Here is a 26,076-nt window from a genome sequence, read left to right on the forward strand (position 1 = left end):
GCCCGATCTCTTTTGGGAAGGGCCCAGGGCCATCTCCCAGCAGGGGTGGGCAGCGGGGGTGCCCAGAGTCCCAGGTCCATCTTGCTGGACACCTGCCCTGCGGCACAGCAGGTCCCAGGCAGCAGAGTCCTCCCTGGGCCAAGAAAATCGGATTTAGGTCTCACACATTCCTGGCACCATCCAGTATGGAGCAAGCACAGGGCTGAGGAACATAAAGGGAAGGTGTCTGCATGCCCTCGGTCTCCAGGCAGTGGGGCGAAGCTTTGGGGTCTGGCCAGTGGTGGTGCAGCTGATGGCCGTGCCATTTGTGACTGCGAAACATAGCGTATGTGGAGATATATATTGCTGTATGGAAAGGCCCGTATGACCTTTTTCTTTCATGTTCAATGCAGAACCATAGGAAATACTATGCAACCTATAGATGGGTATTGTACTGACCATTGTAGCCATGCCCATTTGAGCAGCTGGCATCTTTGACCCATGCCGGCCTCCGTGAGTGTGGAGGGTACTTCATACGGCTGGTCCACAAATAACTGGAAAGCTTGAATAGCTATATAATTCTTCTTTAAAAAAAGTTTTGCAAAGATAGACCTGAGCAGATCGAAGTTGCAGTCAAAGAGCTCTGCCCTGAGCCATATGGTTTTCTTCTCAGTTTCTTTGTGTTGTGATCCTACTGGGACAAGAAAACAAATTATGGGAAGTGAGAAGGTGAAGCAGAAGATAGAGTGAGATGTATTATACGTACCTCCGGTACTGTCATTAGACATTTATACCCGCTTCGCAGAAAGAAGACTGAATGGACTGTTTTACACGGATTTTTGCCGTTGCTTAATGTAGAAGGGGAGGCAGAAATATCGAAATTACGTGTGAATTATGTATATGTCCAATTTGCTGTTGTGAATGGAGAAGGAAGGATGTTAAAAGCTGTTAATTACTATGAATTGTATTGTACTGACTATGGTTGTAGCCGCAGGCCATGTCAGCTCTGGAGGGTAACATAGTGCCGTGCTGTCTAAGGGCACTTCTGGAAGGCAGGAGGGAATGTGCCAAAATGCTCAATGCTGAGCAGTGAGGTTACATCTAGATGTTGTGTTGTGTTATCGGAGAGGAGTGGTGTTTTTCCTTCAAGGCTTGAAGAGGAACAGTTTTATTTCTGTGTCTTCTGGTATGTCCAGAACAGAAAAAAAGAATAGAACAAAAGTTACAATGTGGTAGTATAGCAACTTCACATTTTTTATTCTGTTTCCTATATTCAAGGGGTTTCCTAGCAAGAATAGAAACATCTGCAATAACGACTCCTATTTATGTTAATCTTTTGCAATCGGCATGCAGTCTGAAATAATTACAATGAATATACCCTCTGCTCCAAATACTCACAGCTTGCATTTATTTCAGGATTCTTTGCCTCATAAGTCTGAGAACATAATCCCTCATTCTGCTCTGCTTCATCTCCTTTGCATGAATTTATCTAACAGTACCTTTTGTACGGTTGTGAGCTTCATTAACAATGGTCATGCCATAATAAATTACATAAATTGAGAAGGTTTTAATTAAATAAGTTAACGAAAAAAAATCAAAGCATAATATATTTAATTAAGTAACATTTTCTTGTCATAAATTTGCACACGAGGTGTGGAATGAAGTAGGCCGGGGTAAAATCTGTACTCTGAAGTTTTTTAGCCTTCATAGCTTTACTAATTTAATCTGCAAGAAGGTTTTTCTTTCTTTTTTTAAGAAATATTTTTTGAAAAATCATGTGTCAAACATACCTCGTTGTGCAAGGGATTATGCAAATTTAGCAGAAAAACAGTAGTTACTGACAAAGACATGACTAAGCGTCTTCTTGACCCTATGAATGCACGTCTTCCAGCCTTTCCTCCCCTCTTTCTTTTCGAGCTGCTCACCATAATCAGAGCCATTTTCTTCAACCTGGCAGTGGCCCTTCAGCTCCATTCATTTGTTCGGTACTGCGCAGAATTGGGGGGTATTTTTGGTGGAATTGGCCAATGTATATAGTATAAAGAGTCAAGTCTCTGTGCACATGTGCATTCAGCTGGGCTGCTTGGCCAGGCGTGTGAGAAGGAAAAATAAGATCAGGCTTAGCTCATGTGTGCAGTGCCATGGAGCCACTCCTTAGGTGTCCTCAGCAGCTACCGGCACCTGCCTTTCCTTTCTCTTTCCTGAACTTGCATCCAGAAGTCGTAGGATTGCTATACTGTCGCCTGCCTCCTAGCTTCTTATACGGCTCAGCCAGGCTGCTTTCACTCGGGCAGTGTTCCCATCGAAGGGATCTGGTCCAAAACAGAGAACTTTGGTTTTCCTTTATGTCCAGGATATACATCTTCATGGCAGTGAATGGTGCTCTGATTTTCGATGATGAGACCGTGCGGGGATTGAAAAAAAAAAAAACAGCGGGAGAGGACACGGAAAGGAAATCTTTAAAATCATGAATATTGTTTTGTGGTTTTCCCAAACATCTCTGCAGAGTGACAGAGAGCAGTGCAAAGGGAGCATGCTGGTACATTACACGCACTGTTTTGATTTGGTGATGCACAGTGCCAGAATAATGTTTTGTAATTGTCTTTCACAAGTGCAAATGGCTGTGTATTGAAGGCTATGAACAATAATTACCAGTATTTATATCTCTGTGAAGCATACTTCCCTTTTGATATTTTAATTTAGGGCTGATTTAGAGAGGCAAGATTGATGTCAGCAACATCAGTCTTCACTGTAGGTTGGGTTTCTGGTTTTTTTTAGGGGCCCACTCCCATAATTCTATGCACCATCAAACCGTGAAACCAGGGAATATGACTTCTGGACATTCTGTGAAAAAACTTTGCACCAGGTCATTTGATTTGTGTATACATGTAATTGATGGACGCAGGGTGAGAAAAAAGATGTATGACGAGGGAGATAAAGGCAAGATAGAGATGCTGGGTCAGATTGTGACAATACCGCCTGTGGTGGCATTGACACTGCTGTATCTCCATCCCCTCGTAGTCATCTGTCTCCTCATCTTAGGTCATTGCAGGGGTAGCTCAGTGTTACGGGAAGCAGAAAAAAAGGGTCTCTCTGCTAATAATTCTTCTGCTTTCTGCAAGGTACATGTGATATTCAACCAGATGAGGTCTGTTGTGAAGATAAAATGGCAACTTACCTGAGATGGTGTATAACTCCTAAAATTCACCAGAAAGGTCACAAACCTGTGAGCAGGTGGATCTCTTACACTTCTCTGATGTGCAGTCTACAGTTAACTGTCCACCAGAAGACATTATAAAGCATTTCAGTATATTCACATATCCTATCTCTCTCTGTCCCTGCCTTTACTTCAGAAGAGAAGCAGCTCTAATTTTAGAGAAGGTAGGAGGGCATAAAGTTTATATAGCAGATATACACCTATTTTACAGAAAATGCCCCATTTAAGTTTCAGGGATCTACCTGAACAGTTGCCAGACAGCACTCCTACAGTTGCAGAGTATTGCACAGAATAGTGCTGTAGTTCTTTGCAGTATTTTTGATAACTTGCAGCATGCATGGTAGTCTGGTGGTAAAGAAGAGGAACACACATGTCCAGAGAGCAAAGCCAAGGTGAGAGGAAAGAGTAACAGGAGCACAAGGGTAGGGGGAGAACTAATGCTCAGAAAAAGAGGGGGGCAATCAGTCAAGAAAATTTAGGAATTAAAATACAAAGTGAGATAAGCAGCTCAGTAATAGTCACTTGCTGGGATGAGAATGTAGTACATTCAAGAAGAGACTCAAGCAGACCTTCTCCCAGAGGTTTCGGAATCTCCCATGTGAAGGACCTTAGGGTGAGTGGGAAGAAATTCTCCCTCTTAAGTGATACAAATTAGACGGCTGAGGCAGAGAAATTTTTTAATTGTATCTGGAAAAGAAGATGTTAGAAATTAAGCTCTTGATGACAGGAGTGTGTCAAATTAATGCATTATGTATTTTTGGAATTATACGATGTGTCATGCCCATTTCATTCCAGAGGAAATGTGACATCTTCTCCCCCCTGAGTGAGGTTTCCAAAGGACTGAAAAGCAAGGAATACGTAAAGCAAAAAGAGAAGTTGTCAAATGGAGGAGAAAGGCATTGACTGTGCTATTTAAACTGTATAAATCAGTGGTGGTATATCCTACCTCTGAACCTCTTCTGATAGCTCTCTGTGTTGAGGTTGCTAGAGCTGTTTTTCCTTTTCAGTCTGTTTCAGGGCAATAGATTTTACCTTGACCTGTAAAGCCAGCCGTATCCTTTTACGTAGCAGTGACTTCCCAGAGAGCAGAAACATACATCTACACTGTTGCCATGAGGTACATGCTGTGCCTCACAGCAGATCTGCTTTTTTACTCATAAGAATGTGCGCAAGAGGATTTTGCTGGGCTGCTGAAGATATTTGAGCCGCAGTTTTACGTACTGAATGTTGGGGGTTTTTTTGTTTTTTTCTTCTGCTTCCAGAATTTGAGTAGTTTGGAAAAGAAATGTAGAGTTATCATCTGCAGTCTGAAATGGTCTTCCTTTTCAGAAAAATACTGTTTCTGGCATTCCTGGTGGGGAAGAGGAGCTGTTCCTTTCCAAGACATTTGGTATAGGTATGAAAATGTTCAAAGAGCTGACAATTAGTAATTATTACTCACTGTTGCTGCTTTGCTTCTAGTGTAGTGAACATATTTTTGGAATAGAATTAAATCCAAGTCTCTCCAGGGCCTATTGGTATTTTGCTAATGCTAAATTAAAGCGTGCCATGTGCTGTGCACTAGGGGTGGTCAGCAGTGGCTTGACAGAATTTAATTGTGTGTGTGGCGGGGGTGCTCTGGGTCACCGCGTGGTAGGTGTGATACAGCCCCAATCTGGCAGGAAAGCAATCTTTCACAGCCCCTCGTGTTGTCATGAACAGGAAGGAGACATCCCCTAGCTCCTTTTCCATCCTACCCGCAGGTGAGAGGTGGTCCAGCTCCTGGCGTGGGCATGCTGCACGGCCAGTTTTTGTTCTTTCTGCTCATCACCTCTCCCTTTGCTTTTTCTGCTCCCAAGCTGTAAATACTTAAAATGAGAAATGAGTTAGTTAGAAGCCATGAAACAGACATGGAAGCTGAGCTACCTTAAAAAAACAGTAAGTGAAGAAGCAGGTCCAGATTAGAGAAGAAGGGAAGGAGTCTTTATAGCCTTCAAAATTATCTTCTCTTAAGCTGCTGAAGCATAGGTTTGGAGGTATCAATACAAAAATTTAGTATTATTCCCCTTTTGTGTCCCTAAATGGCAGATTGTCCTGTACTGCCCCATTTTGGGCGCTTTTCCTCTTAATATATCTTCAGTGTTATTTTTCTTGATGAGGTCCTCACCTTTCTCAGCTGCACACTTTGAGCATATCCACCCTGCCCAGGCTGGCACAGCCAGTGCACAGTATGTTGCAGCACGTCTGGCCTAAAATAAAGTGTTAGTAGGAAGAGAGCCACCAAAATTAAACCTGTGAATCTTGTACCTGAGCCAGCAGAGTCGCTGGTTGGGAAAGGTTCCTGAAGAGCTGAGCTGGAGACCCTATTCCCAGGCTCTCCTTCTTCTCATTCTGTTCCCATCCTTCACTTAGGGCTAAGCTAGGTCACACAGAATCACAGAATGGTCTGGGTTTGAAGAGACCTTAAAGATCATCTAGTTCCAACCCCCCTGCCATGGGCAGGGACACCTCCCACTAGACCAGGCTGCTCAAAGCCTCATCCAGCCTGGCCTTGAACACCTCCAGGGATGGGGCATCCACAGCTTCCCTGGGCAACCTGTTTTAGTGCCTCACCACCCTTACAATAAAGAATTCCTTCCTGATATCCGATCTAAATCTACCCTCTTTCAGTTTGAAGCTGTTACCCTGTGTCCCGTCATTACACTCCCTGATAAAGAGTCCCTCCCCATCTCCCCTGTGGGCCCCCTTCAGGTACTGGAAGGCTGCTATAAGGTCTCCCCGGAGTCTTCTCTTCTCCAGGCTGAACAACCCCAACTCTCTCAGCCTGTCCTCATAGGAGAGGTGCTCCAGCCCTTTGATCATCTTCGTGGCCCTGCGCTGGACCTGTTCCAACAGGTCCGTGTCTTTTTTGCGTGGCTGTGTGTAGGGTTCACAGGAGAGTGGTTACTGCCATCTCTGTAGCATGCAGTAACCAAAGGAGTAATGGATGGGATGCAATTCTCAGAGACGTCTAGGTGCAGGTGAAGGTTTTGGGGGAGAAGTACCCCTGATGTGTACTGCACCCACAGCCGTCCTCAGTGAAGAGTGTGCTGCCTCACTGGTCCTCAGGGAAGGGTGTGCTGCCCCGGGGCAGGGAAGGAGTAGGAGCTGGGATGGCAACTCGGTGCTGCGTCTGGTTAGGTGGTGGCAGGGCAGAAGAGCCCGGGAGGCGAGCAAAACATCTGAATATGCATTGGACTAGCATGATGTTTGGGAGTTATTATGTGGAATGGTGGCATTTTGTTAATTTATTTAGTAATTTGTGATGGCAGCAGCTGAATATTGAGCAGCTTAAATCTAAGCAACTGCCATTTCATGCTTTGGTGGAGAGAGAGTGGGTGAGTGAAATAGTAGGGGTAAATTGTGAATAGGAGTGAAACCAATATGTGCAGCTTTCTCTGAACCTGCCCACCTCTTTCTTTGTGTAATATTGAGCAGCTGGGGCTGTGCTATCTCAGCTTATCATCAGTAAACCAGGCTGTAGATCTCTGGGGACGTGTTTTGCTTTCAGTTGCTTTGGTAGAAACCTGAATTTATTACCTAGATTATTTGCATTTAGACCAGGAAAACTGCAAACAGAATTTGAGCCTTTTTTGTCAGTTTGGTTGGTGGGAAGTGCTCTCATTTTATGAGACCCTGCTAGCTTTGTTTAGTCAAAGAAGAAACCGGTTGAATTCAAAATGAGAAAGCATTTGCACTATTGTCCTTTTTTTTCCTTCTGTGATGAGGGAAATTGTACCGATCTCCGTAGGAGTAAGACTAATAGAGTTCACTGTAAATTAATTAAAAGTTCTTAGTTTATTAAAAAATGACATTTTCCTAACCCATAATATTATACCAACCTGTAAGAACATAGGACACAAGGCTTGATCAAGTTAGTTAGAGAGGTAATTGAATTCCTTCAGCTGTTTCAGACATTTTTCAGGGGGATTTCCCCCACCTTGAATTCCATGGAGTTTTTCTCTGAAGTGGCCCATGGGATTCCCGATGTGCTTTTTCACGCTAGGCTAGGTAGGTATGTTTATGAGTTGCCGTCCTAGACTGTTGTCTCCAGAGGTGTAATTTAGAAACTGGTGTTTCATTCATTACTGTGCTTACCTGGTTCTGAATCTATGATTTTGTCTGTTGTTCAGCTTGCAGACCAATGACTCATTCCTTTGCTTCATCGGATGGCTGCACGTGATCTTATCCAATTCTTAGATGAGCTTTGGGAGCGAGCTAACAAGAAATGTTTACAGCATTCAGGGTGAATTGCAATTCCACAAAACTATTTTACAAAAAAAAAAAAAAGGAAAGAAAGGGTTGCTGTAACTAAACCAATTTCTTTAAAAATCATTTATCTGTTTTATTATGCCTCTCTTGGGCCTCACAGTATATGCAAAGGATGTAAAAAGAAGCTCTCTGCCCCTTTCTAGCACGCATGAGAGAAGTCAGAGTGTGCTGAAGCAGAGTGGTGCTGCCATTCAGGTACAGGTTGTAGCAAAGCCACCAGCGACATCCATCTCACATCCTATAGAAATCCGTGTAAAGAAAGAAATCCTAGTGGGATGTCCACTGTATTTGCAGGAGTTTTTTGTAGAAGAGCAGCTTCCTTCATGCCATGTCCCCACATGACTTAGCAGCATCCCGTAGGTGTGAATGCCTGTCTCTGGAGAGCAGTATATGCAGAAGATGAAAAGATGGGTGGTGGAGGGAGACGTGGTGACTAACTCTTTATTCCTGGAATTGCACCCTCAGCGTGGAGGACAGCATTAAGTATGTTCCATATAGGCTCTTCGCACTGTGTCGTTGCTGGGGATTAGAGCATTTTCCCCATGGATCCTGTACTCAGCAGAAAGCTCTGCAGGAAGGGGTATTGTGCCTCCGGATTTGAACATACGCACTCGCATAACAGATTAGTTCTTCTGTTCTTTGACACGGGTTTCAGATACAGCACATGTTAATTTTCTCCTCGTGCCATGTGGTCCTAACACATGGTGAAGGAAGGACATTCAGACTTGAATTATTTCATCTCCTGGAATCTTGTCAGTTTTCCAATGGCCCTTGTTTTCTTCTGGTATCTCTTCTGGTATTTTTATTTAATTTTTTAAAAAACAGGACATTGAATTTAGATTGTCACCTTAAAACTGGTTTTTCCTGTTCACTACTAATAGACATCTTGGTGGAGTGCAACTGAAAGAATTACCAGGGTATAATTTTGCCTTTTTGTATTGGCTTTGGGGTGGGGGGCAGGATTTGCTGATATTAATCTTTCTGCTTTGCTAGGTCTGTGAAGACCACAAGGTTTAATTTCTCTAGGTAATTCTAACTTGTTCATTTTTCCAGTTTTTATGTACTGGCTTTGAATGGTAAGTGATACCATTACCAAGTGATACCATACTGCCAAGTGGTACCAGGCAATGTTTCTACTGTTACCTGCTTATAAGTGATGCCCTTACGGTAGTTGAAGGCAGCATAAAGAGTTTACCTTGGGCATGCTCAACCTGTCTTCCAAGTGCTGTGTCCATACCCCTTCCCTGCTAGCCATCTGGGACCTGTCTTCACCTAGTAAATGCGTCTTGTGGTCATTTCAAGGGTCAGCATGACAATAGTCCACAAAACCTTTCTTCAGCCTGGCTGCCAAGCAGTTGTAGCACAAATTAGAAGCTGGGTGGTGACGGTCAGAACTGGGGTTTCTCTAAGGTCAGTTTATTAGGTTCCTTTAAAGCACAGGAAAACCAGCCTTCTATCCCACTGCAAGTCGGAGTATCACCTATAAACACTTCCCTTCTCTACTTTGTTTAATAGTCTGGCTGCTGTTGAGCTTTTGCAACTGTGAAGTCAGTTGGATTCTTGTATACGAGATTCTGTGGAAAAATTTCTGGCCAACGGTGACTGATGTGAAAGAGGAGCGTGGACCAACTCTGTTTAACAGCTTGTGCAAAATATATGTAGGAGTGTAAGGAAGAAACTGTCACTACTGAATCTCAGAAGAAGTAAATGTAAGAAAAATGTTTAGAATTTGGGTAGAATTTAGGGAGAAAGAAACTTTTAAAACCGTGTAGCCCAGAAACGGAAAATGGTGCGCACGGATTGAATGTGAAGCATCAAGTGCCCATTCAAAGAGGGAAGCTATCCAAATGCTGTTGGGGCCATTTGGGTAGTTTTCAGAGGGCGTACTCTGTTGTATCTTGCTGCTGATTAACAAGTCTGTAAGCTTCTGGTGCGTATCATAGTTTTACCACACGCCATTACAGCTTGCTGACTCAGGTTAGTGAAATTTGTTTGTATGGAGGATGAGCATCCTCACGGGACGCGCACAAAGACGTTGGCTGATTGTTTTCTTCACCTTTTCGAGAGAGCTAAAGTGTTCGTTACAAACAACTTGTAAAAAGCAAAGAGCATTTCATCAATAGTGTTACCCGAACACAAACTTCTTGTGTCATTTTGTATGAAGCAGACCAAAAGAAGCACAGTATCTTATAAGCGACAACTAAAGCAAAGCTTTGAAAAAAACATGGATTTAGCTTCTCTCAATATAGGAAAATATTTACTTAAATGAGTGTGACTTCCATTTGGTGTTGTAAGGGAAAATATTTTTACACTTCATTTCTTCTCTTTACCATAGTGTTGAATCTTGCTTATTTTATGTAGTCATGCATGAATACACCAAATTGAGTAGTATTTTTATGAGCTATCTGGACATTTGAATTTTTTATGCATGGACCTATGAATTAAAGAATTCTCCTTGAAAAAATGGTTTCAGATGAGATTAAATTAAAAGATCAGAGTAACTCATTATTGACTCCATTATGTAGATACTTTAATTGTATTTTTTTCCTTAACATATGTACGTATATTCCCGCTCTTATTGCAGCTTTCTAATACTATTTCCTCTGGGTTTTTTTTCTGCATTAATTTTTGTGTATACCATTTTTTTTCATGGATCAAATTAAATGAAATTAAGATATTACAAGTGAAATAAGCAGAAATAGTTTAATATGTAGAGACACAGAAAGCTCATCTAGGAAGTAGCTTTTTAAGTGGGTTTAATCCAATTGGTCAAATTAATAAGGCTAACCAGAAAAGAATGGACGTTTTTATGGAGAAGAGTGAAAGATGTATTAAGACGAAGTTGTGAAACCCGAGGGAGAAATATGCAAACAACAACTTTTAAAACAGTGTAGCCCAGAAACAGAAAGAACTGAAAATAAATAAATAAAAAAAAGAAAGAAAAAAAATTAATTGCTTCCTTGCAGTCAGCCCTTTCCCACCATGAGAAAAGCCGTAAGCAGCAGTGAGTAAGCACTGGTTGCCAGCACTCAGAGGTAATGACTGTGGGCAAGTATGTGGTGGGCTGCCTTTTTTAGGCTTGGTGCCTAAGGAAACTTCTCTTCAGCATAGAACAGAAATAGAAAATAAATTGAAATGTAAAACCAAAATGTTCAGGGCATTTAAAAGGAATTTGTCTGCTATCAGTGCTATCAGTCCTTGAAATGTAAAGATATTTTTGTTACTGTGAACTGGAAAATTGAGATGGTGCTTTTTTTCAAGGCATGAACTACATGATCCCATGATGTAGCTCCTTTGCTTACATGCAGAAGTTATCTCCATGGTCAAATCCTTCTGTGACTTTGGAAAAAGGCAGGTCAGCAGTAGCGCTCCCCTTCTCACCTGCAGATTATCTGGTCCTGTGAAAGCGTGGAGCAGAGGTGGTATGCCTTGCTTCCCCAACGACTGGCAGTGCTTCAACTTTCCTTCAGAGTCCTGTCTCCTGGGAGCCTCTGGGACTGCTAGGTTAAGCAAATAGCCTGATAGAAAGGTTGACTGATAACCAGGAGGTGAAAACAGTTCTGGCTCTGCTGGAAGGTAGCAAGAGAAAGCCATAGAGAATCTCTGAGTGAAAGCGGTCACAAGATACTGGGCAGAGACAGGGGCTCTCGGTTTGACAAGCTTTTATCCAGCAGGATAAAAGCCTTTTTTACTTTCAAGGCTACAAAACCCAACAGGAGGCTTCAGGGAAAACCTTGGTGGCTTGTTCCTGCAGAGTTCTTTTCCTTTGGCGCATATCCCTGTAGAGGGATGTGAATTTGCCTCAGATTTTCTGAGACAGGATTGTAAATGAAGGATGGAAAAACGTATATCCTTTACAATCCATTTGACTGACTTCTTTAGAACAGTTTGCAAGATAACTTAAATAGGGACAAAGTTCAGGTGTTTTGTTTTGTTTTTAAGCCTTCTAGCTACAATTTATGAGATTTTGTTCTGTAGTTTGGGTGCAGAAAACAGAATGAAAATTTGCCCTTGTTTTCTGGCCAGCTTGAGTATCATTTTGGTGCCCAAAAGCATTTAAAACAGGCTTAAGCGCCTTTTTTTCCCCTCTTTTTTTTTTTTTTTTTTTTTTAAGGGCAGAGTTCTTAAAACAGTTTGTATGAAAGTAGGCACCCAAGTTAATGTTTGATGCATTGAAATCAGTTAATCACTTAATGGGTTCATTAGGAGCTTAGGAATTTATTTACCAGAAGTTTGGCTGTGTGTGACTTGCTGTCATTTAAAAATCTTCTCCTTTCAAGAGTTTCCAAATAAGTTTACGCATATTTATTGGGGATATTGTCATGCTGTCAATTCAGTAATTCAATTTGTTGACTGCAGTTCAGTGACATCAATTAATAAATATTTGCAGTTTTGGTCCTTTGCTTTTAGATGTTGGTATGAGTTAAAAAAGAAGAGCACTATTTTGATTTAGAGAATAATGTTAGAGAGCAATACGATAATTGTGTATCTTCAATGTTTGTTTGTTAATACAGCCATTTCTCAGGAAGCACTGTTGTTGTGGAAACCGGCGCAATTTTAATTAATGTTTTACACTATGTGCCTTACAGTTAATATTTTAAAAATAGAACATCTGTAATTGGACTTGTTTACCCACCCCAGTCATAGTGGAAACTGTGCTCAGTGGTAAGATGTTTCATAAACCCTGTCTAAGTGATAGAAAACATCTGCAACTGAATTCTGAGTTTGGGATCTGTGTTTATAACTCCCTGTTGCAAGTGAAGCACCCCATGAAATGCATCCCTTCTTTACAGACAACACAGATTGCACAATGATGTGTGACATAAACAGGAAATAAAAACGTGCTTCAGTAGGACTTAAATGTTGTGCTGCAAGGCCTAGCATTATCTCTGTCTTAATTTACACTGATTTCAAGTAGTTCTTCTTGAATTGCAGTTCTTGCAGACGTTTTGCTTAACCTTGGAAGTAATCACAGAATGGCGAAGGCTGGTAGGCACCTCTGGAGATCGCTTAGTCCAGCCCCCCTGCTCAGGAGCGGGTTGCTCAGGCCCTTGTCCAACAGGCTTTTGAGTATCTTCAAGCATGGAGATGCCACAACCTCTGGGTAACCAGTTCTTATCCTTTTTCTAGGCGCCACTGAGAAGAGTCTGGTTCTGTCTTCATTATTCCCCTGATCAGGTATGAGCCTCGCTGTTCACTTACTTAGTCTGTACTTCATCAGTCTGTCAATGAGGGTGTTATGGGAGACAGCATCAAAAGCTTTGCTGAAGTCAAGGTAAATAACATACACTTCTCTCTCATCTCAGTGAGATGAGCCAGACGTCTCATTGCAGAAAGCTATCAGGTTGGTCAGATGTGATTTCTGCCTTCATAAATCCAGGCTGACGACTCCCAATCCCCTTCTTTCACTCCATATATTAAGGAAATTGTTCCCAGATTTACTTGCTCATAACCTTCCCAGGGTTGGAGGTCAAACTGACCTGCCTGTAGTTTACTGAATTCTTCTTCTTGAAAATAGGGCTTTTGCTTTCTTGCAGTCCTCAAAACCTGCTCTGATCCCCATGACCTTTCAAAAAGGGTTGAGAGTGGGCTCCCATTAACATCAGCCAGCTCCCTCAGCATGTGTGGATGCATCCCGTCGGGACACACAGGCTTGTGTATGTCCAGTTTGTTTAAGTGTTTCTTAACTTGATCCTCCTCTGCTGAGGGTTAGTATTCATTGCTCCAGACTTTCTCACTGCTTGCAGGAGCCTGGGATTTCTGAGAACAGAATATTCAAGGAAAAAATAGCTTTTAAATTGACCACCGTTTTTCTGGTAGTAGTCTGTCTCTAACTATCAGAGATACACTTAATGTGCTTTAAATGCAAACCAGTTCTTTGCAGAATGTGTGTGTTAAGTAGAGCTAAAGTTTGTCAATAGGCCTGTATTTAAAGCTAAACTGTTAATGTCTTTCCATGGTTACGCTGAAAAATTCTAGTTCGTAAAGGAGTGCGAATCTACCAAAAATGCGAGTGTTTTCCTCTGTGCGTCTCCCCTGTGTTGGCCTGTCTGAGTGCTGGCTGCGCAGAGGTGTGTAACAGGAGTCACTACAGGCAGCGCAGGAATTTCAGAGATGGTTTTAATGTGTCAGAACAACAAGGTGGATTAGTCTGCAGTCACGTTCACGTTGCCATCGAGAGCTGTCGTCTGTGCGTGAGCAAGGTTCTTTTGAGCTTGCATGGCTGTAGCAGCCCCAGTCTACAAGCTTTTCTGTGCAGTCGTCAAATGGGGAAAAGGAGAGAAGAAAAGGAGTGAAGATGCTGTTTCCAGCTCAGCAGGAACCTGACAGCTCCTGAGCTCAACAGGACCAGGATGCCGGGAGCCACTGCCTTGCAGGGTACAGGTGGGGCCATGGGCAAGAGGCAGGCTTCTGGCTCCCAGCTTCTTTTGAGCTTCCAGCCTAGCAGCCTAGCTTCCAGCTTCCAGCCTAAGTGAGAGTCCCACCGCTTATGCGGGTGCAAAGCAGGGATCAGCCCTTTCCTGCTGAGCACTTGCCGCCAGTGGGGAGCATGGGTTAGTCAGCCCTGTCCTCCAAAGAGGAATTGGACATCCGCACTGAGTGGAGTCAGAGCTGAGGAGCCACCTGCCTTTGGCAGTTCATCTATTCTTCGAGCACAGCTCCATTAGCTTTAAGTTAATAATGACTTTAAAAAAGCCCTTCAGCTTCTTAGGGTTTCTTAAACAGCCAGCAGCTCTCAGGGGGTTTTACAGCAGTGAGGACTCGGCCTACCATCTCGTGAAGGTCTGCCAGGGTCACTCCTCACTCTGCACTGCAAGCACAGTGGGAACCGTGACACTGCCTCAAAACTACTGGGAGTCTGTGGATGCTGCAGTAATTATTCCCAAGAGTAGCTGTGCCATTTTTTGGGCTGCTTTCTGCTGGCACTGTTACACAAAAAAAAAAAGGTCATTTATTTTTCCTCAGTGTATCTTCTGTTGTTAACAGATTTTGTTAAGACAGGGTTGCGATGTGTGTGTCTTGTTCATGGTAGACCATTCATAACGTAGTCCATATTAGGTGTCTCATTTTACAAACACATCGTATAATCTCACTCCAACTGTCTGAGTTTCTGCTTCAGATTGTTAGCAAGTTCCTGAGTGCAAGACCAGCTACATTTTAATGAGTAAAGGTAGAATGTGGAATTTTGCCTGAGGAATATTTTAATAACTTTAAATAAAATAATTATTAGCATGTTATTAATAGGCTATTTTTCTCTCTTCTTACTTAGCATTGATTCTAAGAGAAGGCTACTATCTTCTTTGTTAAAAATAATGATTGCCACATTTAGGCAGCTGTTAAAATCACTGATAGAGAACTAATCGCTCATTCCTAACAAAATTGTTCATGCAATTTTAAAAGGAACTTCGTAATATGAAATGATGGTCCAGTGGGTTAATATTGCAAATGGAGTTAGGAGACACCTCCACAGTTTCCTGCTTCTCCCTGTTTGCAGAGGTGTTTTGATCTGCCAAAGTACATTTCAGTGTTGCAACTTCAAAGAATTTTAGAATGTTTGTTTGTGGTTTTTTTTGCAAGATGGCAGGGTGTTTTTTTGGTGGAAAGAGAAAGGAGGAATTCTATATCCCAGTGAAAAGGAAGCAGGTGAAGTGACCGTAATAGCTTTTTAGGACTTGTTGAGACTTGTGCCCTGAGTAACCAGGCACTTGCCATTGCCAGCATGCAGTCTCCTGGCTTGCCATAGTGTAGTTGTGCTGTGGCCACTAGCACATGCTCTCTGCATCCTCAGCAGTGGCTGTGAAACTCAGGAGACCACCTCGATTTATCCCTTCACGCTCAGCGCGGGCAGGAGGCTGAGGTCTGCAGCAGCCCTGTTGACGAGGGCATGTGTCCACAATGGTGACAGTATGGGGGGGACTGTCGATGCCACAGCTATAAGTGTATCTTATAAGTGTCTCTGTGCTCTGTGGAGACGCTTTTGAGCACAGAGCACCGTGAGAGCCCTGGTAGTGCAGAACCGTGTGGCTATTGCACGTGAACACTGTCTGCTTCCAAATTCAGCTCATCTATCATGGATCAGCTGGAAAATCAGTTGACAGCAGTGTGTTGACTGAGGTTTACTACTGGGCTGTTCCTCAGGCTGGCAAAGGCTGCAAGGTTTGAAATGCAGATTTGCAAGGATGGGCTCCTCTTTGCAGCTGGAGATGGAAAATCTGACGTTTTCGGGAAGCATCCTTTCGGGATGCAGAAAAACTCTCCCTGGACCAGAACATGAGTGGCACTGAAAGTGTGTATGGCACTACTGTGCTGTGACAGTTCAGTGCATTTTATTGTGCATGAGCTTGTCTGTTCACTGTCCAGTATCCAGTAAGAGCGGGCAGGGTGGAACTGGAGGGTGCCTTTGGCTGACTGAAAGCAAGAAGGGAAGGAGTCAGGAGTGCGGGAGGTGTTCGGATGTGAACCAGCTTACGGAGATGGGACTAGCGTTGCTGCAGCACTGTGGCTCTGCATCTATGGCAACTAAGGGAAGGCGAATGAGCAGTGTAACGTTTCCTCTGACGGGGAGCGTGAAGGAAAAGACATTTGACAGTGCTGCTCTCAAGTGATGTGGTTTGCTTTACTATTTGTTTTGCCATTCTTCATAGTATGTAGATCGGGACTTGATAATGGTGCTGTATAGCCCTTTTGGACGTCTTTGGGTGTCCTGGACTGTTGACTTGTGGGATTTGAATACATAAAAGAAATAAAAGTGCCTTTGAAATTAATTGACTCTCAAAAAGAGGGAGAGGAGGGGGCAATTAGCACGATGTTTTTGATTTCTCTCTTGCTTTCAGTGAAAAAGTGCAGTAGATACAGGGTAAAAGTATATCACTGTATGGGTCATTTACTGTATCAGTGCATCTCTTTCTACCATATTAGTCAATAGGAAGCTGATGCTGCTGGTAGTGGGCCAATTCATGGTCTGTTATGTAGCTCCCAGAAGGATGGTACGATTCACAGAACTTGCTAATGCTTGGCAATTTCACTGGGCTCCAGGTTGTAAGGGGTTCACCCATCGGCTTGTGAGCCAGTGGGGTCTCTCATGTGAAACTCCCACGTCTGGCTTCCTCCCTTCGCGGTGAGAGCACAGGCGTGACAGCAGTTTCTGGTTCTCGTTCTTCTTTCCTCTTCCTGCAGTTCCACAGGCTCTTCTGACAGCCTTGGATGTTCCTGTAGGTATCGCCACTCTTCTACCCTCTGTCTTTTTGTCCTTGAATTAGTAGTCCTGCCAGTGAGACAAAGGCTTTCTTTGTAGCTGGGCCATCTCTGTAAAGAGCCCCTAAATGCTAATGTTTGTTTCCAACAGAGAAAAAAAGCGCAGGTGACTGGCTTTGAATTCATATGCTTTTATTTGCTGGGGGGAAAGGGGGTCAAGCAAGGGGGGGAAAAAAAACGCCAACAGGTAAAAATAAGTCTTAATTTCAAAATAATTCCCTTTTTTTTATTTTCCCTGACATTGTATTTCATCACTTCTCCATTTCTTGTTTTGGAAGGAATTGTTTCAGGAGAGGAAATAGTAGTCTTGTTTTGCATACTACCACCCAGACCGTTTTGGGGCAGTGTGTGGACACAAGTGACACATGCTGTCTGGCAAAGCCACGGTCGTAGCTACGCGCAGCACACCTCACCAAGAGCAGCTGCTGTTTCAGGAACTGGAGGAGAAGGAGTACATACATGTGCCATGCACCGGGGACAGATTCCCTTTGCTCCGACATGACTTTTATACATCTTGTTAGAAATGAGTGGGTTAGTGACCGGGCAGGGATCGCGGGTGACACGGCAGGGCTTGGCATTCCAAAGAAAACCTGAGGCCACATGGGCTCTTGTACTGAGTGAGAAAATTCAGCTTTATGGCCCTCCTGGAATCAGACTGAAACGAGACTGGTAGTAAACAACTTCTGTGCTAATAGCAGGGTGCCTTAGCGTGCAGGTGGTTTGGAACAGAAGCAAGTGCCTTTAAGCATTGTTTTATGGTGTTGTGCATTTCAGACTGAAAAATGGCCACAAGCTTTATTACTTTAATATTAACGCTTTTTCATTACTCTCTCTCTCTCCCCTCTTCCTGCAAACTGCTGCATTCATCCATTACAAAGCGGCGCTCTCTTTTTTCCCCTCGCCTGCCACTTTTCACAGCGTGAGGAGGGAGAGGCAGGTGGGTGGCAGGAGGGACACTTGAGGACATAATGGCACCGCATCTGTTGCCAAATGAAGCCAAAGCCCGGGCTGCCGCCGGATAACCTGTTGAGGTAACTCGCAAAGCCCTCAATGATCAAAGCATCCTTCCTGCCGTGGCTGCCGCTTTCCAGTCACCTGCGAGGGGGCTGCACCTTTTCCAAGATCTTCTCCCGTTAGGGTTTTCCATCCTCCCTCCTGCTCCTTGATGGTGGGGGCTTTGCAGCGCGGGTGTTGATATCCATCCGTTCCCAGTGCTTGCGATCATGTATTTCCACAGCGTTTGCCACTGAGGGCTGTGTGCCCCAGAATGCTTTAAAATGGGGAAACAAGTAGTAGGGATTTGCAGAACCAAATTTGCCCTGCTCCCCTCTGCAATTTGAAAAAATGGCATACAATTATTTTCTTTTTTTCAAAATCCTATTCTTATATTCTCTTTCCCATTCTAAATACGTCAAGGTAAGTTTATCTCCCTGCCAGTACCAACTGTAACCAGAGTTAAATTAGCCCTCCTGTTAGGTCTGCTTGGTTTTCACTTTTCAACAAGCCTTTGTAAAATAAATCATGTCCCACTTGTCTTTAAATTTCATTATCATGACCTAACTTAATTTGCTATAAATTATTTCTACCTGAGCTTCTTCGGCTGTGAACTTGCAGCCTCCAGTGTCTTGCTCATTGGATCATTGCCCAGCTAATCAAGAAAATTTTTTTTTCTTCACAACGCCTGCTTTTTGTATCAGCTAGCTCTGCCAAAGTCAACTTGGCTGTATAACCTCCGTGGAGACCCACAAAGAGCTGATGTATTCTTGTCTTTAAAATAAGGGTTTTATTGAACTGCGTTTCGGTCTCTTCCTGTCGTGCTCTAGTGCTGCTAATAAAGACCTCTTTTCCCTTAGAATAAATGTGACCTCAACAGTTTATTCTCATCTTGGAGGCAGCCATTGCAACACTTTATTTTGGCTCACTCTTTTCTTTTCTCCTTGGGAAGAATGACTGACTGACTGACTGGAAAATCTCTGCTCACTCAGTATTGAGCAGCTGTGCCTTGTTTTTGTTTTTTAGCACAGCTAGATTTCATGTCTGATAAAGACTGGTGTTTATTTCCACTGAGAAATGCCGATCCATTTTTTTTTTTCTTTAGAGCTGTTATTATTTAGCAATGGTTGATAAAAAACTTTTATTTCAGGCCCCTGAACATTGAAGGCTCGCCTCTCAACAAGGTGTGGAGTTGCAACTAGGCTAAATAACCCTTAAAGGATTTCAGCCTCCTACAACAAGTTGTAATAACAACTTGCTATGATCATATGTCCTCAGATGAGAAACTTATACTGCGAGCTTTTTATGACTTTGGAAAAATACTGCACGATTAAAAAAAAAAAAAAAAAAAAGGATTTTACCTGACTTCCTGGGAGGCCTTGGGGATGCTCCAGGGCAGTCATTTCAAAATGAAACCATGCTGATTGTTCCTTAGGTGGAACACATGTAATTTGCAAAGTCCTTTAAGGGCAGCTGAGGGCCTCATGTAACTCACCAGCACATTACAAAAACAGCCAGTTTTTCTAGCTCTCGTTTGGAGACAAGTGGTAACATGCAGCAGGTTATGATGAGCAGTCTAACGTTATCTCTGAATATAACTTTTATTTTGAAAACAGACACTCTTGCTTGGTATCTAGATGCTGGTGGAGCAGGTATCTCTGCTAGAATAGGGTAACTATTATGGTGGACGTTGACGGAATTGAGTTTTCTGGGCACATTCAGACTCCGCTGAAGGCATACTCTTACCTCCTGGTACGGGGTGGTACAAGAACGGTGGGTACAAAAGGTACTGCCGTGGGCACGCAGCAGTCTCCTCAGTTCTCACATGCTTCAGTCTGACCTAAATTATTGGGCTCAATATGAGGTTTACTGGTAAAACTGACACGTCATGTGATAGGCAGGGGGTCAGATTAGATGATCTAATGGCTCCATCTGGCCTTAAACTCTTAATTAGGGAAATGCTGCCAGCACAAGATGGCACTGAAGCTTTTCACTGCTAGATTTCGCTTGCTTGGGAGATCCTCAGCTGAAGCGGAGCTGCGGAGGTTGTATTTGGGCCGGTGTTTTCTTCAGCCTCTAACGCCCCGGTAGCAGCCAGCAGAGCTGAAAGTGAGTCCTGATGGGAAAGTTCTAGTCTTGCTTTCATGGAAGTACAAAAGCCCTGTGTCTTACTCTTCCAGACTGTCACACATTCAGCTTTTAGAGCTATAATGATATCTAAATATAGAAATAAAATCTACTATTAGCTCAGTACTATGGCATTCATTGAAAGAAAAAAGATAAGTTTCTCTGGCAAGCTGATGAAAAAGAAATTACAGTCATTTGAAGCTGCTCATGGATTAAAATATTAAAAGTGGGATGTGGTTTTAGTGGTGGGTAGTTTGGTACTGTAGAGGTGTATGATACTTTTGCTTGACACCTTTGGTGCAGAAATGGGAAGCATAGATGGGTGTGTTGTTGTAGATGTGCTCTTTGCTCTCTCAGCTACACAAGTGTCAGCATGCAGGTTTAATAACCATCGACCCAGCAAAACCAGCGTCACTGATCAACCAGTTTCTTCGGCAAGCCCAAATGGTGTGTAGTTAACTCAGTGTGCCACTTGATTCCAGAAGGTCAATTGAATGTCTTCTTAAAGTTGCTTAATTGCTTATTGATTTCATAATTATTCCATACTTGCTGTCTCTTTCGTTATTTTCCAAAATGCATTGATAGGTCACAATTTTAATTTCTTTAATAGAACATTGTGGTTTTGTGGTGTTGAGTATTCACTTTTAAGTTTAGAGCTTTTAATTGGGAATTTCAAACTTTATTGGTTTCCTTTATATACAAAAGTTACACTTTTCTTTTTTTTCGTTTTTCTAAATCAGATACTCTACTTTTGCATGCCTTTTAAAGGTCCTGTTATTACACAACTAGCGTATTTGAAAGCAGAAGGAGCTGAATTAGTAATGGCTGAGGTACTCTATGCTAAAGTGCTGTCCCCTATTGCTAATTCAGTTTGTGGTTTCCCTCCCCCCCCCTTTCGGATTTTTTCATATAGAGTAATTTCCCTGGAAGTATGTTCTTTTTGTTTGTGGTCTCATCTTGTGGATATTAATCAGATTGTTTAATTTTAATAGCAGCTTCTACTGCCCTGGCTTCTTTCCTTGCAAATTCCTTGTGCCATAGATTATTGCTCTGTGTTTTTGTCCCTGGGCAGTTGTACATGGAGAGACACAGCCTTGGTGTCCTGTGGTGTAACACAACAGGGTAATCTAGATCCCAATTAGCAGGAATATGTGAAAGTGGATGGTAAACTGCCACTATAGCACTGCCTCTGCTCACATCTGTATTTCCTTTTGAGGCGTCTAACCCAAGAGGTGGTCTCATCTGTGGTGACCTGCCGTGGTCCCGGGAACCTGCTCTGTGTCAGACGGCCAGCTGGAAGAAGCAACTTTCAGTCATGCACTGCTTCGTTCTCCTCCTCCCTTCCCTGTCTTACTTTGGAGTCTGTAACACATCTTATTTCTTCTAGGACTCCCTAGTGCCTGGGTATCTGCTGCCAGCAGCTGTCTTGCTGGCTGCTTCGTGCAACTGTTGTCAACTTTACAAAGCCGCTAGCATGTTCCTTGCTGAATGGTCCCTTCAGGTTTGCATGCTTATTTCTGCCCTGCTGACTTTATTATCAGCACAGCTTCCCCAGCCTAATTACAACTTCTGTCTTCCCACTGCCTACTAAGTTGCAGGAACATTTGGATGAACTTTAAATGAGCCTGAAGATAGCAGTATGTAGAACCAAATAAGCACCCTTAAAAGTGGAAGAAAGGTCTCTAGACGGTCTGAATCTTGCTTATGCTTGCAAGGTGGTGCCTTAAAGGCCTATTAGTTTCTGTTAGCGCAGGTTTTGTTACTTGGCTTAGTAACTCTGCAAAATAAGAATGAGATTTTCAGTTGGACAAGGATGCTATCTGCAGTCACCAGATGCAATTATCAAGATTAAATTGCAAGACTTGTCACTGATTATGCTGGTAATCATTGAGGTGATCAGTGTAATTATCTTGAGATCAAGAAGACATTTTCTCTGATATGGTACTGCAGAATTAAGTTGAAGGAGCATCCATCATTAGCTACTGGATAGAGTCAGGGTATGGCTCCAACCAAGCACTTGCCTTTTTTGCTTTGATCGTGTTATTTTATAATACGGGAGAAATATACGTCAGCAAATATTGTGCAGTTGACCTTTCATATTGAAAACATTTTCCATTGGATTCTATCAGATTTATTGAAAACCTACTGCATTGCCTAATCGTGAAGGGCTCCTAGGCATTCAGTTCGTAAGTAGACTTTAGAACAGACTTTAGTCTGGGTGTCTTTACCCAAGGAAGACAAAGTATTTCCCCTTCAGGTTATTTTAAGCTTTCAGAGTATGTTTTTTTTCTAGTATAGATCATATGGAGAATTGACTCAGCTGCTGCTGGAAAGGGTTTTCTTGCCAAACAGAATGGTTGTTGATGTTGTCTGAGAAAATGTGACTGAGACTTGGTAGAATATAATCCCAAACTCTAAAAATCTTTTTTGACTCTCATGCACGCTAATAATTAATCTAGAAACAAATGATATGGCCTTGGAGAATTCTTTACAGACAGTCATTTGTCTGTGTTGGAACATTTCCCTTTAGCATCTGTAATGTGGTTCTTTATGCTCTTATATAGTGGTAAAAAATCCATTTTGCAGATATGTTTGCTGAGAAGTAATTGGCATATCTTCGGCCTTTGTTCGTTCTTCTATAGATTGTCAAGTCAATTTCTTTCAAATATAGTGATAAATGATGTTCAAGAGATTATGGTATTTATCTTATAGGTTATGTCTTTTGTTTTTAATTTACCTCATGTTGCCACTACATATGCACTGAAACTGTATGTAATGTTTTGGTTCCTTTTTCAAATGGCATAGATACACATACAAAACGTTGTTTATATGTCCCAGCAGGGTATATTGCTCAAGGAAGAGATGTGAGCCTTTTGTAGTCTTAAGTCATATGAAGGGGATGCAGGAGAGAACTGGGAAAAGCAGGCAGCGCTGAACATCATCTGAAAAACAAGTGATTCAGTTTTTGTTAGGGCTTGAAAGAAAGAGGTCTAAGCTGTCTTCCCTGACAGCTGTTTCTTTAAATTTCCATCAAGCATATAAAATTTCATTCCAAGAAGTGTGTTGCCACAGAAGACTTCCAAGAGCAAAGCATCATAGGAAAGATAGAAGATAATTGGTAATATTTTTCTATCATTGCTATGTTATTATATCTGCTAAGCTTCACACAATTATTTATCAGCTGAGAGTTATAAAATAGTTCCTGGCTTGAGATGAAAAGGGAGAAAAGTCAAATATGTTTCTTAACATGAACCCAACCCATCAGTCTTAAAGTGCTGATTCATTTGCCCACACAGTATAATTAAGCAAGCTGTTAATCTGTAATAAGGAGTGATACATTCAGTGATCTCACAATCAGAAAGTAATTATAGCTTAAAATGTTCATTTGGTTCTCCTCAACCATTGTATTCCTCCGTTACTGTTAAGAGAGAGTATTCGTAGCTTAAGATCTGTAAATGTTTACCTACACAGTTTGCTTCTGCAACTGGAAGTGGTTTGCCGTGATCAGTTGTTAGAAGGATGTCTATACTGGAAGGTTTTTGGGAACAAAATGTCGACTGGCATTCTGAGTCCTGTCTTAGGCGAGAATATTATAGTTTGAGTACATTTGGTGTTTCATTAGATAATGAATCCATTATGTAATTGGAGTTCAGGCTCACACTGATTAATCATGACATTTCAATTATTCATTGAATCAGTGATCTTTTGCACCCCTTTTTTCCCACCTCATTTGCTGTTGGCTTCTATTAATTTCTCTTCTTACTGCTTTAGGATTTCATCTTGCCGTGTTCTGAAATCCTGAAAATCTTCCACTGCTGGAGACTTTCATCTGGGAATTTAAGTCACCTGGCTCCTTGCAAAGCAGCTCTTGGCATCTCTCTGGTTTGGTGCTTCATAGCATTTTCACTGCTTTCCTTCAAGGTAGCTGTGATGTGAAGCAGCCAGGCAGCCACTCCACATTTGAGGAGATTCTTGGCTCATCTGCTAAACTGAATTTCTTGATGGTGTCCCAGAGCCACAGAGAAGGCTGAGTTACCCAACTCGGAATCTGTCTGTGCAGCTGGTGAGATTGTCCTTAGCTGCGATGCCTTCCCCACTGACAGTACACATTGTTGTTTTAAATGATTGTGTTTGTCTGGAGGAATTCACTTGGTACCCATGAAATTTGTTGTTCTGTAGTGTGCAGACAGCACAGAGATCAGACGTGGCTGCTGTGTTCTCCTTCGGGTCCTGCTGTTCCTGCTCAGCTCCAGCTCGCAGGTATCCTCACTTTCCAGCTCAGTGCCCACTCAGTCAGTCACGTAGCTGCAGTCTAGTTTTATGATATGTCCATAGGGAAGTGAACAGAAGTATCTTCTTAAAATATTTGTTTAAATTATTTTTTATTATTGTTATTTTGACACTGTCACTTTTGAGCCATTGTCTAAATCCTGGAACAGATTTAGAGCAAGATGCAGAAGAAGGAGACTCAGCATTTTTACATCAGTCGTCTTGTGTTTTTAAATAGAATCATAGAATCGCCTAGGTTGGAAGGGACCTTTCAGATCATCTAGTCCAACCATCAACCTAACACTGACAAAAACCATGACTAAACCATATCTCTAAGCACTGTGTCTACCCGTCTTTTAAATACCTCCAGGGATGATGCCTCAACCACTTCCCTGGGCAGCCTGTTCCAATGCTTAATAACCCTTTCAGTGTAAAAATTTTTCCTAATATCCAGTCTAAAACGCCCCTGGCGCAACTTGAGGCTGTTTCATCTTGTCCTAGATAATTGTGGTCAGATTCAGCCTGCAGGTGTTAGAGGAGCAGGGCAGGATTTCATGGAGGTATGTCCTCCAGTGTGCACAGACTGTTGGCCTCCAGAGGCTCAGCTGCTCTCAAACATGGCATGCAGATTTGCAGGACAGCCCAACATGTAGCTTACTAGAAGGTCTGTACTAACCGGTAGTATAAGACTGATTAAGGATAGGATGTGTGGAAATAGTTTTCCCAGGGATATCTTCCCTGTTCCAACTCTTCGTAAATATGCCGGCTGCAGTTGTTTTGGAGTAGTGGTGGCAAATCTCTTTCTTTGTTTCAGGTGAAATTGTCCCATCCTCAGTCCTTTAGCCAACTGGACTTTTCCAGTGGGCTAACCACCTGTGAATTTTAGCCTTTAGTCTCCAGCTTATGGCTATCTTGTCAATATTAATTACAAGGTAATGATTTTAGAGATAAACTAGTATATGACATTTTGTAACAATGGCAAAAAAAAAATTAAAAAAGGAGTACAAAGACATAAAATATAGCTCTTTATGGATGTGTAGAGCAAGGCAGGTCTCTGCGTGTGCGGTAACAGACTGGCCTTACAAGAAGAAATGTTGGGTAATTTGATAAACCTGATTTAAAACAAAAGTATTCAATATGGCAAAGCTAAGGCCTATTTTAATAGAGAATAGGAGGCTAGATTTATCAATGACCATCTTTTCTATATACCAACATAGTCAATGTCTTAAAGAGAAAAAAAAAAGTAATAATAATGTCAGTTTCAAAACTATAGAACATCTCAGTAATTGTCTGGAAGTCAAATAAAGCAATGATCTTTTTACAGTGTTCCTTTTTAATGGGTTCTTAGTTATAAAATTTTAATATTTATTCAAAGTGCAAGTTTGCTCTAAAGGATGTCTAAAAAAAGAGCCCTGTAGGAGTCTTTATTTCCTGGGCTTTTCTAATTCTGTAGCAAACTTCTGCTGTTTGCACGCAAGAAGGTTGTTACTCTGAAGGTTAGGACTTTACTTAAACTGGGCTTGAAAAGTTGAGCTGATTTTTTTTTTTAGGGATCTCTTGAAGGCTTATTGCATGCACAGCTGAAGCTGGGCGTTTCATTTGAAGCCAGAAGAGCTGCACACACGAACGCAAGCAGGTTACAGATTCGTATGGTTTGTACGTGGGGAGGACAGGAGACGCCTTGACGTGTGCAGTCCGTCTCTGACGGGGAAGGCCTGCGGTTGCTCACAGGGACGCCTTTGGTATTAACTGAAAAACCAGTGACGTTTGTGGGGACTCTCTGATCCCAAGGAGTGTGGAGCGCTGCGGTGCTATTTGGGATCTGTTTACAAATGAGGGCCTCTCCAGGTACTGTGCCTAAAGTTAGTAGCAAGGTCATTTAAGTTTTTCAGCTGTACATCATCAGAAGCGTGATACGTCTGGTCAGGTGAATTGTGTGCCAAGGC

At 42.4% G+C, this 26,076-nt stretch overlaps 1 protein-coding gene across 5 annotated transcripts in view; it reads left to right on the top strand.

The window, feature by feature from the left end:
• The window catches only part of LRRC3B (leucine rich repeat containing 3B), a 46,376-nt gene that overhangs the window by 13,145 nt on the left and 7,155 nt on the right, over positions 1-26,076 (top strand). The window contains exons 2-4 of one of the 5 annotated variants that reach the window (XM_074575070.1): positions 12,617-12,664; positions 23,633-23,924; positions 24,041-24,121. The exons of 2 other annotated variants lie outside the window; for them this stretch is intronic. The gene's annotated coding sequence lies outside the window, so the exon portion shown is untranslated. Of the gene's footprint in view, positions 1-12,616; positions 12,665-23,632; positions 24,122-26,076 lie in introns of all 5 variants that reach the window. 2 more of the 5 variants (XM_074575069.1, XM_074575071.1) reach the window with 2 other exon arrangements.

This window comes from Larus michahellis, chromosome 2 (assembly GCF_964199755.1).
Source record: "Larus michahellis chromosome 2, bLarMic1.1, whole genome shotgun sequence".
Classification (NCBI taxonomy): Eukaryota; Metazoa; Chordata; class Aves; order Charadriiformes; family Laridae; genus Larus; species Larus michahellis.